The sequence below is a fragment of the Pteropus medius genome, unplaced genomic scaffold, assembly GCF_902729225.1.
Source record: "Pteropus medius unplaced genomic scaffold, Ma_sr-lr_union100, whole genome shotgun sequence".
Taxonomy (NCBI): Eukaryota; Metazoa; Chordata; class Mammalia; order Chiroptera; family Pteropodidae; genus Pteropus; species Pteropus medius.
This window is the reverse complement of record NW_024340849.1, coordinates 9,234,619-9,249,709: the sequence shown is the minus strand read 5'-3', so window position 1 is coordinate 9,249,709 and position 15,091 is coordinate 9,234,619. Positions and strand designations below refer to the sequence as shown.

The 15,091-nt window shown below is 42.3% G+C and overlaps 1 protein-coding gene and 1 pseudogene across 1 annotated transcript in view; both read right to left on the bottom strand.

Annotated features, from left to right (window-relative positions):
- Positions 1–15,091, bottom strand: part of BCL2 (BCL2 apoptosis regulator) — a 159,042-nt gene that overhangs the window by 77,336 nt on the left and 66,615 nt on the right. The window lies entirely within an intron of this gene.
- LOC120584382 (proteasome activator complex subunit 1-like) lies at positions 5,897–14,844 on the bottom strand (annotated as a pseudogene).

The following is a 15,091-nucleotide window of genomic DNA, read 5'->3' as shown; positions in this document are numbered from 1 at the left end:
CAAAGCTGGCTCAAATGCCACCTAACTCCCCCAAGTCAAAATGGATCGTTCTTCCTTCAGAACTTTCTTAGACTTTGTTGTTCACTGCTCTGAAGCTGCCTCTAGGTCATGAAATCCTGGAGGTAGAGACAGAATGCTCTTTGCATTCCGACACCTTGCCCAGACCAGGTTAGTCCTCCCCAAGCATAAGCAGAAACAAGTGACTAGCACTGGTAAGTGAGTTTACTAGACACCACTGTTTTGCAAATGTGCCTTGGAATTTCAAGCTAACAAACATTTATAAAGTACCTATTACATACCGAACACTCTAGAAGGAGCTGCAGAAGCAAGCCAGCTAGTGAGCAAGGTGTCGATAATGCGTCTTTTTAAAGACCTACCTCGTCTTACTATGCTAACCCACCAAATGCAGCACTCTGTGGAAACATCTGCAGTCTCGTAGATCAGCTATTAGCCACAGACCTGCCCCCTCCCCACCCCCCACCTGTCACTGGACACATGAGGGGTAAGGTCCTCGTGTTTCAAAACGCACTCAAGAAAAGAAGGCCCCAAACTCTTCAAATCGAGGCTCTTTCTTTCCCTCCAGGACAGAGAAGTGGGTTGCTATGGAATATAAGGCATTCATCTCTTAACAGGACTAACTCTCAAACTCATAATTTCCTTAACTTCAGTTATAACGAGCATTTAAAGCCATGAAAGTAGCTGAGAAAATGAACGTCTGGGAAAACTAAAAATTTGATTACCTGGGAAGTTATGTTGGTGGATGGAAACTTTTGGAAGGGATGATAATTTTTCTGTTTGACAAACTGGTATTTTGATAGCAGCTGTGCAAATTTTTCTGAAGAGCTCAAGGTGATCTATGACATAAGGTGACCACATGTCCCGGCTTGTCAGGGAGTGTCCTGGTTTACACCTGTTGTCCTACAGAATTATTAACAGTGAGCCCCCCTCACGCTCCTAACTGTCCTGGTGTGAGTGATAAACGCAATGACCACGTTATCTACGAGTGTAATGTCAGACTTCACTGGCCCGTTCAGACAAGGAAAGACGATTTGTCCCAATACACCAGGGGGCTGACGCCGAGAAAAGCGGCAGAATCCAGGCTTCCTGACACCAAGCCCAGGCTCTATCTCACAGAACATATTTCCTCTAACTTGTTTCCTCATCAATTAATCAAGAAAAACACTTTGGGAAACAGTCAAGATATATCAGCATAGTTTCTGCAAACTAGTACCTACAATTTAGTGGGGAGATAAGCCACATTACATTCGATAATTTAGCAGAGTCGGATATATTCCAAATATCGTGCCAATTACGCGGTTCAAATGACAATTTCAAAAGGACTTGTAGAAGGAGAAAACCCACTGTGGGCCTTGGACTCCAGGGAAGGTTTCTGGAAAAAGACAGAACCCGAACTGGGCCTTAGGGAGACGAAATGAAAAAAAAAAGAAGAAGAAAAGGTATTTTTCTTTGAAAGAATAAAAGGAGAAAACAAACAAAATTGAGACAGGAATAACCCACTTAAGTGATTCTGTAAGCATTATTATTTGACATTCCAGAAGATAAAAACGAGACAAAATAAACACAAACGGTCTATGTGGCTTTTCCCCTAAATCTCGCAGTGACTGAAGGCACAGCCATTGTCAGGTACAGGTGTGCTTCGACCAGACAAGTGCTGCCTCCTCGGTGACGGTGCTTGTCCTTGTGATGTGGTGAGAGAAAAAAGTGGCCACCTTCTGCGTGCTCGCCTCAGCTTCTTCACTGACTGGACATGCGTCTGTCGGCAAGTGGTTTCATCAGTTCTGAGCCTCGGTTTCCTTAATAAAATGCTAGGGGTTGGACGACGTGATCTCTAAGAACCTTTTCACCTCTGCCAATCCACGATCCTTTAGAGTCCACCCCGGGTTCTGTTTAGCATGTTCTTGGTTTGGATCAACAGTGGATGTGGAGTTCCCAAGAAAGCATCACGGAGCTGAGCTAGGGCTCCAGGAACAAAGGTAAAAATGGAACCCAAGGTATCCGGGGGGGTCTCAGACCTACACAAACGCCCCCTGGAGATCTGGGGACGGTGATTACATTCTAATGTTGGTGAAAGGACAGGGCCTTGGTCCTCCATGAGGGGGTGGGGAGAGAGAGGGGAACAGAATTGAGCCCCCTTCATAAATTTCAAAGCCTTAAAAAGTCACCCGATCCATGAAAAGAGGACTCAAACCATTCTGCCCATTGGCTCAAAGATGAAGGGCAGTAGCCTGCCCTATATTCACAGCTCAGAAGACCTTTGAGAAATCAAAATCTAAACATGAACCACATCGAGTTGTAGGATCAGTATTTACACTATACGTGTTGCTGGGTGTAGGAGTCTCATGACGAGAAATGAGTATGAACACAGTTCCAGGACCATTGAGACTTCTTAGATCTCCAGAAGAAACAAATATGTGGCCACTATATAGGAATAATTTCACAGCTCAGGACTCACAAGAATCCCATAGAAAATAAATCTCTGTGAAGATGAACTTGCCAAAACACACACAAATAAACTACCATGAGGGATAGTTACAAAGGGACATTTTTTAAAATTAAAATCCTAAGAACTGAAAAAATAACAAAAACAAGCAGATTTGAAAAGGAACAGAACTCCTAAAATTAGCACAATGGAAACATCAGACAATAGAGAAACATAAAATAGAATCATCAAATCTGTAAACTAGAAAAACAGATTTGAGGAAATCAACCAAAATGTAACGTAAGACTAACAAGTGAAAATGAAGACGTGAATACCCCATATCTAACATTAGTCTTACCTGAATCCTCACTAAAACTAAAGAAAATGACCACTTAAAAAACATGAACCCACAAAGACAAGAACGGGTGAAGAGATAACAGTAATAAGATTTTGGAAGATGAAGAACAGATGGACCACTAGTAATTGAACTAGTTGACCGAAGGAAGCTGAATCCTACACTAAGAGGAAGGAAAGTTAGGAACCGACCAGCAGATGCTCCAAAGGTCCCCCTGGTTACCTCTGGAACTGGAGACAGAGGAGAAAGGAGCAGTGACTGAAATAAAGAGAAAGGGACGAAAGCTGTTATAAAACCAGCTACATCCCTAGATCCCTAAATCCTCTCCTCTCCTCTACCTCAGTGGGTGGCAGCCTCTACCCCAACTGCTACAACTGGAGGTTTCGTCTCTGCAAACGGGATGCCTGGGTTGGGAGATGCCAGGTGCCAAAGACCACAGAAAACTGCACACTGAACACTGACGCCTCCAGTCTTGTGCCTCGGCTCTCAGCACTGGGACACGCAGACGTGTGGATGAGTGTTCTCTGGAGAATCTAACCAGTTCCCCGGGTTTCCCAGGGGGAGACTTTAGGGGTTGACATTAGGAGTCCCCCCCAAAATGGAATAAACATATTATTCTACAGTGATGCTCAAAGTCGACAAGCCCCTCACATGTTCTCAGGACGTTCAATAAGCTGATTAGTTCTTCTTTCTTACATATGAGCAGACAGCCAAGGATTAGTAGACATGCGAGGAAAGTCTCTACATGAAAGACATGTTCAAAACAGACAGAGAAAGGCGACGTGGAGGAAACGCAGACCACGAAGGGAGAAGAAAATTTCAGAAGAGAATAAAATTTATTTTTCAGAAAGCAAAGAGAATGAAAACAGAACAGAATATCTTGTTAAAAAAAAAAAACCCAACTATTTATAGATGAAAAGAGGAAATTTAAAACAATAACAGAAATGAAAACCCAATACACACCTTGGAAATTAAAGTTGAAGAAATTGCCCAGAAAGAGAGCTAAAAGATAGAGATGGAAAACAGAAGAGAAAATAGTCTAGAAAGTACAACACCCAAATAATAGGCGTTCTGGGAAGAAAAACTGGTGCTAACGGAGAAACATTATCGGTAGATGAAAGAACACAACAGCTGCTCGGTACAATAGATGAAAACAGACACAGAGGAAAATCACTGTGAAATTTAGAAGACTTGGGAAAGAGAAAGATTCTGCAAGTTCTAGGGAGAAAGAAAAAAAAGGTCAGGTACAAAACGTCCACGATCAGAATCGTGTAGCCTTTTCACAGCAACGCGGGGCGATAGCGTGAAAGGCAAAGGAAAGTTCTAGAATACTAAGAAAGAGAAATCCCAGCATGACAGCTGTGCAACGGGCCTAGAGGAAAGTCCAGATAAAAGAAAAATGGAAGTTTCCAGGAGGGAAGTCAGCAAGAAAACAAGTAGAACCAACCGATCCCTGATGTGATAGCCTTGTGTACCGTGAGACTGTGAAAACAAAGAGGGGAAATATGCAGTAAGCATGAAGAACACCGCGGAAATAAGAAAACAAGACAGACACTAACTTCATAAAAATAAAAAGTCCAGCTGGTCATGCTACTTACATAGGCAAAATAGGGAAAACACTAACTAGTGATCTAACCAAAGACTGAAATACTGAGAGGAAGGGGGGAAGCAAGCAGTGGGTAGGGTTATGTGAGAAAGCTAAATCTTTATTTCCTTTAATAGGAAGTTAAGATATCATGAGCAAAATTGATAAAACAAAAGATAACAGTATACACATTATTTAGAAATGTGGAGATGTACATATGACAAGAAAAAGCTACACTGTTGGAAGCGATATTCTTTGGGAACCGGGACTAGGGAGGCAGAATTTGTTCCCACAGAAATTAAGGAATCAGCGCATAAGTAGATATGTACCAGGATGTTTTTGTCTACAGTGTTTGTGAGACATTAAACCGAAAATAAACTAAACGTTCACCAAAAATGGTGGAATGGCTGAATAAACCGGAGTATAGCCATCCCGTGGAATTTACCTATATTTTCTAAAAAAAAAAAAAAAAAAAAAAATGAGTTAAATGTACACTACTTATCTTGAAGAATATTTTTAATGTACTATTAAGAGAGAAAGACAAGTTGTAATGTATATGCTATAATTGAATTTTTACAAATGACAAAACACTTAATTTATGTGACTGTATATCAGCATGTGTTTCTATGAGCTCAGAGGAAGATGTGGAAGGATACATACGAGATGCTGATATTGCTCACCTTAGAAGGTTAGGAATGAAAAGGGTAGGAGGAGACTAAGAAAAAAATAGATCACAGAAAAAGAGAGACATGGGAGATGAAAACAAGGTTAAGAGACATAACAAGGGCTGATATACATCTAATAAAGAGAACAGGGAAGAGACAATATTCAGAGATTATGACTGAGAATTTTTCAGAATTGATGTCTATTAGGAACCCTGAGAATCGAGAGGCATCCTGAATCCCAAACAGGACTGTGGTGAAACTGTAGATATCACAGACAAGAACAAAAAGAACAACAAAAAAAATCTTTCAAGCAATTAGAGAGAAAAAAGGTGTGTATCTCTAAACGAATGACAGACTGACACATTATATTGACACCTCATCAATAACAGATAGCGAAAGGCAATGAAACAATACTTTCAAAAGCCGAGGGAAAAATATCTATGTAGAATTCTATACCTAGAAAATTATTACTCATAACTGAAGATGAATTAAAGATATTTTCAGATAGAGACTGAGACAGTTTAAGGTTCCCAAATCCTTGATGAAATAACTACTGAAGGGTGTACTTCAGGAAGTAGAAACCTGAACTGAGAAAGGAGGAATGGACCCCAAGAAGTCGCATCAGTAACATTTACTCAGGGGTTGCTCAGTACTAGACTGCAGACCAGGCACCATTCTAAGTGACCTGCAACTAAACTGGGATTCAAATGAAAGCAAAATGGTTCCGGATTTCATCCTCTCAATCACACTGCAAGTAAAATGGCCTCTAGTTTGGTACAATTTTAAAAAGTAGATTTTGTAAAAAAAAAAAAAAAAAAAAAAAAATCAGATGGGAACAAAAAAGAAACAAAATGACAGATGATAATAAAATATTCCATAGTGTCATATAAGAGAGAGAGAAAAGACAGATTAAAGCGAGGCTAAAGAAAAGCTAGGTTAAATACTAAGGACTCTGTACTATTTTATTTGGGAAGCAAACGGAAATACAGATAAACTTTAATTTCCCTTACAAATGTTTAAGGGAAACGGTTAAAATAACCGAACAAAACACCTATGTTACAAATAGAGAGGAAAACAGTAATTTAAATTTTTTTAAATGGTATGACTATTTATTGTGCCTGGGAGCTAAAGTGAAGGAGAGACTCAACGGGAGGAAGGTGGGGGAAAGTCTGGAGTCCCTGGAAAGAAGATCCCGGCCGGACCCATCCCAGAAGGAGAGAGGAGGCTCTCAACACGGCATTCCCTTTGTTTCTACCCTGGGCTTCTTGAGTGTCTCGAAGTTCTTTAGGATGATGTCACGTAACAGTGCAAGCATCACCGATCTCCATGACCATCACTGAGGTACTGGCACCTCTGCCTCGCCCAGCTTGCGCTCCAGCTGTCGGTAATTGCACACACGGGGCTGCCGGGCTGCATCCCCCCCACTCAGAGGATCCCCTGGAGATTCGCGTGTGGAAGCTCCTCAGCTCAAGCATCTTCTCTTGGAGAGCCACTCCCCAACTCTTCCCATCTTCCATCCAAGGAAGCTGCGGCCGCGACCATGTGGCGACCAGGTTGACCGCTCAATGACATCCTGGGTCCCGGGTTTGAGGGGCTGCAGGAAAACCACGATCTCCTCCTTGTCATTCACCAAGCCACCGGGAGGACCTCTGCCTTCATCACCCCTTCACCTTTTCATCCCTCCCTTCTTTCTCCCGTCTCCTCCCTTCCTCCCTCTCTTTCGCCTTGAGTGGATCAGGCACCAGGACCTCCAACGGGGCCTTCGGATTGCTCAGGTTGGCTCACTTGAGAGCTGGCCCTTTAAAAATGCGCCAGCTCACGAAGAGTCTCGGGGAAATAACTCCCAAGCAAGGTTCTCTGTCTTTTACACAGCACTTCACAAAACACGTCCACCTGGGCTTTTGGGCTGCGGGCTGAACGCTGAGCGTGGCCAAGGCCAGGGGGCCTGGTGCCACCGGAGGAGCAAAGAGTAGGCACAGGGAAAAGAAGTGAAATAGACGGAAAAACTCAAGTCGTCCAATACAAGACAGGATGGGAAGGAAAAAAAATAAGTAAAGGAGAAGCATGGCATAAAGAAAACATGTGGATTCCTAGTGAATTCCAAATATGTGACCAATAATAAATGTAAGTGGCTTAAACTAATCTGTTAACAGGCAGGAATCCTCACACTGAATTTTGTAAAACTTGTTTACAGGAAGAAGCCTAACACATGATGTCACAGCAAGGGTAAACCTAAAATAACGTATTCAAATGATAAGCGTCCCTACCAGTAATAAATGTTATAAAAAGTATTTGTTTTAATTGAATGAATGAATAATCCTGATAAAGTAGACTTTATAGCCAACAGCATTTGGGGGAATAAAGAGGAACATTGCTTAATGATAAAAAGACACATTCATCAGGAATCCTGTATGGCTAATGAGACACTGTCAAATTGTACATATATTTGATTTAATTACATGAAAGTAAATTCAAAATTAGAGTGAGATTTTAATCTACATCTCTATGAAATCAATAGAACAAGCTAAAAATTGGGAAAAAAAGATTTAAATAATGCGTATTACAAACAATCTGATGTGGAAAGAGAACCCACCACCCAATAAATAAAAAATACACATGAAATATTTCTGAAAATTGATCAGGTTCTAGGCCACGGGAGCAATCTCAACAAATCCCAAAGAACTACTAACATTTAGACCACATTCACTGACCAAAAGACAACAAAAACTCAAATCAGTAATAAAACTATAGGCCCCCAAACCCAGGACATTTTGATATTTCAAAACACCCTACTAAAATATTAACATGAAATCAAAATGAACGAAAGTAACAGAACACTTAGAACTGAATGATAATTAAAACCCTAGATTTCAGTAGAAGGAATATTTAGCATTAACTACAGTATCAGAAAACAAGAAAAATGTTAAATTAAGAAGGTAGAGAAAGCAGTAAACTAAACTCAAAGACAACAGAAAACTTTTTCCAGAAATAAATAAAATAGTAGGATGGCAATAATAAAGATAATAACAAATCAATAAGATAAAAAACAAACACTACAGAGCAGGAATAAAACATAGGTTTGTCTTTAAAAAGACTAATCAAATAGGTAGATATTCAATAAGAATAAGCGATAAATAAAAGAAAGCACAAATAAACACTATTAGGCATGAAAATGGGGCCATAGCTATAAATACAGTAAAGAATTAAGTATGAGTATTCTATTCTCCACTCTAAAGCAATAAACCTAACAACAGATGAAATGGAAAATCTAGAAAACTATGTGACCAAAACTGACACACAAAAAAATAGAAAAAGATAAAAAAGTTCCTGAATGTAATTTTAGATGTTCAGCCGACAGCTAGATTTTAGCAACGTAGTCACATGCCACACAACGACATTTTGGTCAGCGACAGACCATGTATAATGGAGCCGAAACATTCCTACTGCCTAGCGACATCGTAGCCATGGTAACGTTGAAACAACGCATTACATTACTCATGCATTTATACAACCACACTGCTAGTCATATAAAGGTATAGCGTTCGCAATTATGAACATATATAATACTTGATGATGATAAACAACTATGTTACTGGTTTATGTACAGACTATACTATACTTTTTAGCATATACTCTTTCCACTTATAAAAAAACACACAAACAAACAAAAATAAGTTTTCTGTAAAACGGTATACTGGGTTATGCCAGCAACAGCCTCATGCATCTCCTGTTTGCCTTGTCTTGATTGCATCATTTTTTCTTGTGCTTGATTTAATCTCATGTTGTTTTGTACAGTCACATGCTTTACAAACAGGCTGGCAGCCAAGGAGGAATAGGCTACACCGTATGGCCCACGTGTGTGTGCAAAGAACACGTGCGCCTTGTAGCATTGGCTGTAACATCAAAACCTTAGAAACAACTACACTGTCCTTCCTTTGGTGAAATAGTACACAGCGTGGAACATGGATGAAGCGGAGGTACAGATAAATTTTACAAATAAAATGTAGAACACAAACCCGACGATATCATTTAGATCATGTTTAAAAACATTTTCAAATATACATATTGTCTGTAGATGCACACGTACGAAAGATGAAAGAAATCATGCTTGGTAAAAATAGGCATCAGATTTAAATTGATGCTGTAAAGCGCAAAAAAGGGAGAGGGGTAGAACTGGGGGTATTACACTCTATTCTCAACTTAAAACTTTTTGATTTTTTTTTTTAAGGTAGGTGAGAAGATCAGAAGCAAACATGGGATGGATACGACGGAACGATGGTAGAACACACATGCCTTTGCTACCTTATTCCCTGTATTTCCTGCTTACTTGAAATAGTTCGTAATTAAAAAGCACTGTACTTTGCACATTTTTAAGATGTCGATGGATGTTATCATTTGTTTCCAGGGCCTCCCCTCCACCGCCACCAGGTGGTTAGGGCAAGAGTTATTATCATCACTTGATGGACAATAAAGGCGAGGGAGGCGTGGGCACGTGGTTTACTGTCAGAGGGCTCGAGGCCTCAGCCCCGAGCTGCAATGCTCACTCCACTCATTCAGGAATTACGTAACACGAAACTGGAACCGATGCAACTTAGGAGAGGCGGGGCAAGGAGAAGACGACCTCTTTCTTTCTGGAACGAACCGCAGCCTGAGGAAGAGCAATGACATAACTCAATTAAAAGGGAAGAAGCAAGGCTGCCGGGTCATCTGACAGCTTTTCAATGAATCTGTAGTTGACTCACGGAGGGGCTGACCATTCACTGTCCACCTGCTGAGGAGGAAGTGAGCAGAGGAAGTGAGACGACCGACCTCGGTTACAGCATCACTTGGCCTTCAGAGTAAGCGTTCTATGAAGGAAGGACAGGATGCTGCCTTGGGGACGTGAGACCGGAGAGCCAGTCCAGGATCCGTCCCTTATATACTCTGGCATTTAGCTCTTCTTAAAACTAAGGACGTGGGCTACCATCTCAAGGCCTCTGAAATTCTAGAATCCATCTCTTTTCTGTGTTTCAGGATTTTGTTTTTCTTTTCTTTTAAAATCCAGAAGAGGAGCTTCAGCATTTAACATGTGCATGTGGTTTGGAGGCCCAGCCCTGGACATGTCACAGCTACATTCCTTCCCCTGGTGACATACACAACACGCCCAGTCATAGTACTGGTGTCTGGAAGTCTCAATAAATGCTAGTCCTCCTCCACTCTTGGGGCCTGGCGGACTCGAGGTGACTAGCTTCAACTAAGCAGTAAGTAAGATGCTCCATCCCCCCCTGGAAGTGATTCTGGCTACGGGCGGGTCGGGTGGTCCCGATCAATAACCAATCCCCAGAAGCAGCATTACACGCACATTTTCGGCTGGAAATAAGAATTTCTGGGCCGTAGGGTGGGTAATCGAGGGAGGCTGGGCACTTTCCTCTGGAGATCCTTAAAATCCCGATAGGCTCGCCCACATCCGAGCTGGCTTTTTGTGATCCCGAGTGCAGATAGTTGGACTGGTGCATCCTCCAGGCGCTCAGACGGCCCTGCCTCTTGCTCCCCCTGACTCTTCTCGGGTGTTATACGCTACGCCTCCTGTACGTTTTCTCTCCCCTAGGGAAGCACACTTGCTGCGGTCCCTCAGGCTTGTTTTCATTCGCGTCCTCACACCTTTCCTTGTTGTGTTATGGAAAGCTGGTCAAAGGTCGGCGTTGCCCAATTAACCACATAGTTTGGTGGTGGCATCAGATACCCGGGCAGAACACACAGCGATGGTTCCTGTCCCAGCCCAAGTCCAGAGCTGGATGGAAACGGAGAAAATTAGCTGTTGCTAACAATCCGTTGTAAATGAAAATATGATCCCAGTAATTGATTTTAAATAGATTTTTAAAAGAACCCTTGGCCGCATTTCATCAAGAATACAGAGTTTCAAAAGCGTTCATTCCAGGGTAGGATTTCCCCCCGCCCTTCTTCTGGCTTAAACCCCAAATGGCCAAGATCCGAGTCTGAATAAACAGTGTGGGTGGTGACTGTTCTGTGAGGCCCAGCAGAGGATGCAATCACTTTCTTACTCCGTTCAGCACTAAATCATGTGAAACTTGCCTGATTACTCCACGTAACTTTTCTTCGGTAACAGGGGGCAACAGAACATGTCCTTTCTCTGCTTCTCAGGGAGGAAAAAAAAAATTAATTCCCTGAACTGCGAATGTTTAATTATGTATAAAGTTCATTGACCTCACAGGCGGCTGTCAGATGATCTAGCGAAGGCCTGTGAAAGGCATCCCAGGAATGCAGTGATGTGGGCAGAAACCAAGTGGATTCATGCCACCGAATGCTTCAAACGGGACGGAATCCGCAGCCATCCAGAAAGACTGCAGTGAAAACAGAACTCTAGCACAATTGGTCATTTACTCTCACCTAAGCATTTCTAGGCCCTCTAAAGTGATGGTTATAAACGAGAAACGCAGGCAACATCCTGTAGGGGTGCAGCATGGACTTCTGCGTGCTGGGGACTGCCCCGGCGGGCTGGAAATGTATGGATTCGCAATGTTCTTTCCCCGTGTTTAGAGGTAATGCTTTTCCGGACTCCCCTGCTACTAACATTAAAAGAAAACGATGAAGCAATCTCATTCATAAATACACGTGGGGCTGGAAGGAGACAGCGCAGTCTATGTTTACGTAGACGGCTTTGATAGAAGACAGCACCCGCACGTGTAAGCAGTGACTACACCTATTTGTCAGGAAATGCCCTAAAGTGTGTTCTTCACACACGAGGGGCTGGGTTTTCCTCTTCAGGCCAGGAGCGGGGGAAGGGGACGAGCAAGATGAGCTTCTAGAATACGTCTCCGTCTTGTAGTCTCTATCTGGGGCAGACTGTGAAAGCGGCGCAATGGGGAAGATTCAAAGGCGGGCTGGTTTGGGCTTCTTGGTAATGGGAGGCCGGAGCCCCAGGGGACACTGTTGGTGGCTCGCTTCTGGGCTCTCCTACTCAGGAATTGTGAAACCTTTGGGCTTGGTGCTTCCTAAAATATGACCTGTTGGGGTTCACTACTATGTTCTATCAGTAACTTTCTCACCAAACATACTCGTTTTATCCACGAAAATATTATACTTTCGGTGGGTAAAACTTCACAAGGTCATTTTTCTAAAACAAAACTGAGCTCACTCTAGTATCTTATCATTACGAAGACAGAGAATGGGTGGCTGAAATTTAGCCAATTATGATCCTCCGATGGAAGCAGAACGGAAAGAATCTCACTTGTTTCGATTTCAGACAAACCTGAAATTCTTGAATCCTCTTCCAAAATCAGCCCCCTAGATTTTGAATGCAGTGAAGGTCTGCATTTAATTTGTGTTCACTCAACAGATATTCAGAAAACGCAAAAAAAAAACGGAGTAGGCACTGTTGGTGGTACAAAAATGAAAAAAGCATGAACCGTGCCCTCGAGCAGGTTACAAAGGAAGAGGCAGACATAAATCCCATGGGGGATGGGGGAAGTCTTCCTGCATGGAATCTTCCCACGGTGAGGTGGCATTTGACCCGAATGAACCTTTAAGGAAAGCTCCGTTCACACTTGTACAGTGTGGCATTCCAGAGAGAAGAGAGATGTAACTGCCACTGTGTCATGCTTCTTCACGCTGGGGTTCTGCAATTTTACCTTGCTTACGATCCATCTGACACTTGAGAGCTTTCCTGTCAAGGTCCCTCCCTTAAAACCTGTACTACTGTCGACGTCAAGAAACGTCCCAACCTGTACAGAACTGTTATTTTATGTGAACCAAACTGACGACGTATGAGGAGAGCAAGATCTCAAACGCTCCAGAGAACAGGTTTGCAGTTTTGTTTTATGCATTTGGAATGAAGGAGGGAATTCAAGGACGATTGCGTGGAGGTGGGAGAAAGCAAGGCGGAGATCAGATGACGGGAGAGTTAAGGCTCTGCTCTCTCTTGAGGGTGGTCAGGCTTTAGAAAGAAGGGTCTGAAAAGATGCATTTCAAAGGTGTGTTAACCTAGATGCACAGAAACAAAGATGCTTCAGGCAAAGATAAGCCTTTTACTAAACAAGTTATGTGCCTGGGGCGCGCCTACCCACCTCCACCTGCCCACTTAGGAATTTATGAGCAGATCACCCTGTGAGGTTGCTTGTCGTAGAACCCCTTTTTCATCCACCATATTTAATATGACTTTGTTTAGTGAACAGTCAGTAGAAAAAACAAACCAAACAGGAATTCTCTTTCTTCCCACCCTGAAGTAGGAAGCCTTCCTTCAAACCTTTAAGAATATTCTAGAAATATGACTATCCCCACAGTTCCAGGGGAAGTACACTTCCAGATAAAGAAATCTGGACGCTAAGTAATATCCTAAATCATTTCCACCCTTGGGGTACTACAATTTATAAAATTCCGTGAAGGAAATGACTCTTATTTCTCATTAAGTCCCCACTGGGAAGTCACTGTGAACCACGGTATGAAAGCAAGAGACAGGCTTTTGTTTAACCCAATTCCTTCCCTTTGTCAAGGGCCTTCGTCAGGTTCTCACAGCAATTAAGCTCTTCCTCATCTGTAGAATGTGTTGCTGTCCACCTTGCCAGGAGGCGATCTGAGTTAGTAACCTGTCTCTGTGACGTTACGAGTTTCTTGGACACTAGGGGCTGCTTTATTCACCTTGATATTCCCCCAGAGTATCACTAAAATAATGAATAAACGAATGAGTGTGTAAATAAATATCACGGTGATGTCTACGAGAGGGGTTGGAAAACTTCTGAGTAAATATCCGGAGAGTAAATATTTTAAGGGCATATAGTCTCTTTCATAACTACACAACTCTGCTGTTGTAACAGGAAAACAGCCATTGACAATCCAGAAACAAAGGATCATGGCTGTGTTTCCAATAAAACTTTATTTACAAAAACAAATGGCAAGCCAGATTTGGCCATATAGTTTTCTGACCCTTGATCTATGATGTTTATCTTTGCCATAAATTTTCTTTAAATTTTCATATGGCACCTGTGCTTTTCTATAATTAGATAAAGTGCAGAGTACGTAAACATTCAAGAGTTGTTTTGGAACTCCACATCAATTCACTAAAAAACACACACTCACACACAAACACAAAACAAAATGAGACAGGAGAACACAAACAGACATTAGCTGTTGCTCCGAGTGCATTTCATGGTCACTATTTTGTACATCATATGCTTTTTAAGGAACACTTCTTATCCCCAAAAATGAAGGTAGTGGTTTTGCCATTTACATCATCACTATTGAGCAAACTTGGTATCAGATCTCAGAGTGATTGGGTGTAGAGTCTGGTGCTGGGGCATGGTGAACTTGAGGGGGAATGAATGCCCCACCCCCGCCCCCTTCCTGCTCTCCACGTGATCATCTGGTCTCTGATTTTTACTGCTAAAATCCTTCAAAAGGTTATTAATGCAGAGGATACTCCTCTTGCTTGATGACCCTCCAGAAAACATCCAGCTACAAAAAGCACAACAGACCCTCAAAGGCCCAGCAAACACACAGAGAAATAAAGTCGCTATGAGAATTTGATAAAAACAAGACGTCCCCGCCTGTCCCTTGGCCTGACTAGAGAGAGTGTCCTGCCCATCATTCCTCTGTCTCTCGCTGTCAGGCTACCTTTTGTGTAGAATACAATTTTTTAAAAAGGAGTTAGATCTAAATTGTGGCGGAAACGCAAAAGGGTGTGAAGTCCTAAGGTTAATTACTTAGTTTGGAAAAATTCAACTTGTTCTTTTCGGGGCATGAGGAAATGCACAGCATGCAATATACAGACGTGCACCCAAGCTGACATTTTCTGTAGTGGGCTAGTCTAAGGTGTGTGGGGGGGGTCTTCACATGGCATCGGTCATCCCTACGGTGTCATGAAAGAGTTCTAGAGAGTTCTTGTCAAAAAGAAAAAAATGAAGTCTGAGCCTTTCCATTATGCCAAGCTTTTCAACACCTGGACCAGGTACAAAAAATCAGAAGGGTTCTGAGCCTGAAGAAAATGAGAAACCGTTGACTTGCCAATGGAAGGTTACACTGGGGGATCAAAAGACCCGAGTCCAGAGCCACCG